Source organism: Psammomys obesus, unplaced genomic scaffold (genome assembly GCF_907164565.1).
Source record: "Psammomys obesus unplaced genomic scaffold, mPsaObe1.curated_primary_1811, whole genome shotgun sequence".
Taxonomy (NCBI): Eukaryota; Metazoa; Chordata; class Mammalia; order Rodentia; family Muridae; genus Psammomys; species Psammomys obesus.
Genome location: NW_026585698.1, coordinates 7,359,374 through 7,365,193, shown reverse-complemented (window position 1 = coordinate 7,365,193; position 5,820 = coordinate 7,359,374).

Below are 5,820 nucleotides of genomic sequence, written 5' to 3'. Positions count from 1 at the left end.
GACTAACATGTTGGTCTCTTTCCTCTAGTTCAAGTGTTTTGGGAAAGTCATGTTTATTGATCCACTAACAATTAACAAAACACTGCTTCACAAATACACACTGTTCACAATCAGTGTGACCTTGTACACCTCTCAGCCTTCAGGAAAATGAGCTTACTTACGTCCATACTCTCCAATTCCTATATCCAAGTATTCTTTTTAACGTATATTCCCACCAAGGGAGGCTCATTAAAAGCCCTCTCAGCATCTTCCCCATCTTCCTCTATGACGATGAATAATTCTTCCGACACCTTAGTTTTAAACTTGTCTACTCTTAGTGACAAACCATAAGTAGGTCTCTCATAGTGTATTCCAGCCTGTGTCTGTTGCACATCCTTGCCACTGTAGGCCCAGAGAGTACTTAGGGCAGGTTGCAGAGAGAGAGGAATCACTCAGCCACTAGTCTTCTGGAAGCATGGAATTATGAAAGCTCAGCGGTTGTCCCCCCCCCTTTCTTTTTGAGTCTGTTAGAGCTATTGGTGAGATGACCTTGCTCTGTTTTCAGTACTGAACTATTGTTAGGTTAATGGGTTTACCATGTTACAGGTTTGTTTTTTTTTTTTTTTTTTTTTTTGAGAACTAACATGATATTAATGATTATCTCCTGGTATTTGAAATGTCTTAGTGTTTTGAATTTCAGGGATGTACAATCCTGAACACAAGGCTTGGAGAGATTTCAAATATTGGCTGATGGTCAACGTTAAACATTGTATACTCATAGAGGACTCACTACCTCAACATGATGATCATCAGTTTATTCTGTCATGTTTTGTCTCATTTGCAAACGTTAAGGAAAAAAGGAAAGGCATGAGATTACAAGAGAGATGACAAAGGATGGCTAAAGGCAAGAGAGGGGCGAAAGTGAGTAGCAAAGAGCTGCAGGGGAGGTGAAGTGATCTGAGTGTGTTATATGCACATAAGGAAACAATAGAATACAATCCGTCACTTGGGTGGGCATGAAGTCTGTAATCCTAGAACTCAGAATGTAGAGGCAGGAGGATCAACAATTCAGGGCCATCCTCATCCACATAGCAAGTTCAGGGACAACGTAGGGATACATGAGAGAATGTGTGAAAGGAGGGAAAGAAAGAATGAAGGAAGGAAGAGAAGATGGAAGGAGAAAAGGAAGGAAAAACATTGTATAATTAACATATACTATATACTATATATACTATATATTATATACTATATATTATATACTATATACTATATTAGTATATAACATATAATAATAAAAAATGAAAGAGAAGCACTGATGCTTCTAATACTAAACTTCCACAGAGAATTTGATGAACTTCACACAACTCACAACAAATCCGAAACTCACACTGAGGCCTTTAAAAATAATAAACTTTTAAAATAAAGGTGGCAGAAACCTTGGTGACTTCGGGATGGGGTCCGTTAGCTAGGACATTGCACCATGCCCCACAAGAGAAAACACTGATCAAACTTACTTTTTCAAAACACAGAACTTCATCAATGAATTGCTGAGAAAGTGAAACAGGTGGATCCAGGTGGGTGGACAATTTTTTTTCCCATTGGGTTTCTTTTCCTGGCATTAATATAGCAGTAGACTTTTACAATCTTTCTCTTATGTCAACAAAATCAACACATCTGAGGCACTACTGACCCCATTTTGCTATAATACATAGGCAGCTGTTTCCCAGGATAGAAAAGACTATTCAGGAGAAGAACTTAATCTGTGGGCAGGTTGGATCCTGCTACCCTGATGAATTTTGCATATGTCGTGGCAGGTGCCTGGAATGGTACATGAGGACTGTTCTTAGGATGAGAGGGGATATGATGGCTGCCTTCAAGTATCCAAAGCATCACGTGGAGGGCTACCTGCTTTGTGGCTGCAAAAGACATTGCTCGAGTCAGTGAAAGAAGATTATAAAGAATCTGAAAATCAGACCGTTAAACAATGGAAATGTCTTAAGTCCAACATGGAAAAGGTTACATTGGGGACATGTGAGCTCCCTGTGTGAGCAGTTCTTTACGGATTTTGCGGTGGCATTAAACCAGACATTTCTAAGGTGGTCCTGGGCTTCTGTGATAATATGTACAGATGCCACATTGATGTAAATGTTGGCCACATAAAGCAAGCATAAAGGTGATGTGACAAATTGATTTGGGATTTCACTTTACTGCTGTGGGCTCTGTTAAGTTTTCTGCAGCACATGCCTGTACTTGCCCTTCCAGAGTCCTTGGGAGACAGGTAGGAATAATGGACACACGTTGGGCTTCCATTAGAGGGGGGAAAATGGTGGCTGGGGAATTAAGAGGCGTGAGCTTGGCAGGTTTGCTTCAGCACGATGTGTGTCTCGCTTGGCTGAGTGTGGATTTGATGTTTTCAGAGAAGGTTCGCTTTTGTTACAACATGGCTCCTGAAGGCAAGCCAAAAGCTTCATCTGGTGCTCCTGTGAATCAACAGCAACCCTTTCCAGCGCTGAGGAGAACTTGGCCATGTTTTACCTAGTGAGACACAACGTGTGGCGTGTCAGGCTGATGTAGCGCCATCCCTCAGTCTCTTCTATGTCGTCCTGGCTCTGCATCAACATTTGTCTTTGTTATGAAATTAGTTACAAAGGTGACTTACCATGAAAGTAAAAGCGGGACTTTACACGGTTTGCAGAAGTTTCTAAGGGCCCAGGAGTAGGAGCCAGATGGTGTCAGTTTGAATTTTTCCCAGTTCTTGTTTCCGGCTTTGAGCCTCTTCACTGTTAAAAGTGGAGATGATCATATAGTCATGCAGTTGTTGGTCCCACAAAGATTCTGTGTCCTAAAATTCAGCTTAGCATTGATAATCAATTAATGCCTCTGGGGTTGGGAAGGTGGGCCAGACAAAGCATGAGGTCTTGACTTTGGAAATACCTTACCCATGTAGGAAGCTGTTCATGGTAGCAAATATCCTACAATCCCAGCATTGGTAAGTTGAGACAGAGGTGCAGCTAGCCAGCCAGTCTAGCCAATTGCTGAGCTCTGGAGTCAGTGAAAGACCCTGTCTCAAAAAACCAAACTAAACCAACAAACAAATAAAACCCCCAAAACATAAGACTGATATAGCAAGACATTCAGGGTTGGCCTCTGGTCACCAAGGGCACATGCACACACTTTCACATCCCTAGGGGTCTACTTCTCCCAGGTTTCCTACTGCCTAAGTTTCCAGGTCTTCCCAAAATAATATTACCATGTGAGGACTAAGCACTCAAATCCTGAATCCATAGGGGACATTATATATTCAAGCCATAGTATTCTACCCCGAGCCTTCAAAAGCTGATGCCCATCCCATAATAGAAAATGCATTTAATCCAAATTCTAGATGCTACCAAATTTCTTCTGATACTTATATTTAAATTTTACAAGATAAAAAGAAAATTGGATACCTCTAGTATATTGTGGTACACAGTGTCCAAACTGAGGCATAGAAAAGAGATGGGCATTGTCTTAGTCAGTGCTCTGTTACTGTGAAGTGACAACATGACCAAGGCAACCGTAATAAAAGGAAGCATTTAATTAAGGGCTTACTTACAGTTTCAGAGGCTTAGTTCATCATCATGATGGCAGGGAGCACGGTGGCATGAATGGCAGGCATAGGGCTGGAAAAGTAGCTGAGAGCTACGTCCTGATCCATAGATAGACAGGCAGCAGGCAGAGAGATTGAGCCTGGCATGGCTTTTGTAATCTCAGAGCCAACCCACAGTGATACACTTTCTCCAAGAAGGCCACACTTCCTAATCCTTCTAATCCTTTCAAACAGTTCCACTCCCTAGTGACTAATCATTCAAACATATGAGCCTATAGAAACCATTCTTAGTCAAACCACCATAGAACCAACATTCATAATAAGTGATGTTCTGACATAAGTTCCTACAAGTTTGGTTTCTTAACATCTGCACTCCACTTGGCCATTTTCTTGGGCCAGCTTGGCTTGTAGCTTATAGCTATTATTGGTGGATATTCTACATTTCTAGGATCTCTATCATCCTAAGGTTACATTACAGCTTAGGCCCCACACTCACGACTTCATTCATTACACTCTAAGGGCCTCTCTTTAGAGAACCATGCCCCTTATACCAATTCTCAAAAACTTGAGAAGCCTCAGTCACTTCGCAGCTCCTGCATTCTGTGTTTCCACAAAACACGTACCTCATGGATGAGGCCATAGCAGGGAGCATGGCAGGCAGGCAGGCATGACAAACATCGGACTAGAAAAGTAGCTGACAGCTATGTTCTGATGCACAGATGGGCAGGCAGCAGGCTGAGAGGTTGGGCCTGACATGGACTTTTAAAACTTCAAAGACACCCCCTTCCCAGTGATACACTTTCTCCAACAAGTCCATACCTCCTAATGCTTGTTGACCAACAATCCAGTGGACAGAGCTTGGCCTGTCCATTACATGTTCACCTTTGGTTGCAGTGCTCTGTGAATGCCAGGGTGGCAGAAGCTGGGAAAATACTTTCCTGTGAGTGCCTTTTCAAATAAAGTATCTCAGTGGATCTCTCCTTTCAGGAAAAGGTCTTTCACGTGACTTTGCCATTTCATACCTTTGATCCAGTGGTGGGTGTGGTCTGGCCAATTTCATTTTGTCCCAGTACAAAGAGTTTGGCTTCTCTTTAATGGCAGTGACCACTTTATTGACCACAATTTTTAATTTGTTCATTTTTTTTTCTGGCCAGGGAGGAAAATTTTCAGATCCTTCTGCAATGCTTTTTGTTTTTAATTTTCACTATAAACTTCATTAACATCAACCAGTGATGGTGATGGCATCATATCCGAATTAGTAGTGTCTCTTAAAATTTCTGCTGCCAAATCAATTAGTCCATTTTCTCCAAATTAAAAAAAAATTAAGACATAGACAAAACACAAACAATTCTTTGTCAAAATTTAACATGAACGTCTTTTAGTCTAATTCCCAAGAGAGTCCTGTTCCCATCTGAACTCTCATGGATTGCCCATAACTGTCTGCCTTTTGATCAACATTCTAGTCTTAATCCAGTCTTCTGAGATCCCACTAGAATTGTTCATTAAGCTCTGTCTGAGTATGCTAAGATTTCTCTAGCTCGTATTTTCAAACTGTTCCAAATTCTCCCCACAAACCAATTCAAAGAGTCTAGGAACCATGTGTTCAGCTTTAGTCACAGCAATAACCTTACTTTTGGTACCAATTTTGTATATTGGCTACTTCTTTCATCGCTGTGGCCAAAAGGCTAACATAATAATTTAAGGAAGGAAGAAGGGTTTACTCTGGTTCCCAGTTTCAGACATTCTAAATTTTGTGGTTGGGGAGGGTATGAGAGAGTAGAGCAATTCACACTTTGCTGGACAAGATGCAGAAAATCAGACAGCAAGGAGCCACGGGTCATATACTGCCCCCCAGTAACCTACTTCCTCATGCTCAGTCCCACCTTCCAAGTCCCCAGAACTTGAAATAGTACTGCCATCTGGAGATCATGCATTTAAGTCATCTGTCTATGAGAGACTCAACGTATTCATTTACATAAGTGGAAATACAGTCCTCTGAGAAATTTTGCATTTGAAAACAACTTTCTCTCTTTTTCCTAAGCACACCAATCAGGTTATGTTGTTGTTGCTGATGCTGCTGTGGATGAACTCAAGGGTTTTGTCTATGCCCGGCAAGTTCTCTGCTCCTGAACTTCCCAGCTCACGGTGCCTTTAAAGTCTTTGTCTGCTGAGCTTGTTGTTTATGCCACTGGTCGTTTTATTTCTGTTGCATTTTTTCTTCTCTCTCTGTTTTTAGTAATATTATCCAAAGTCAC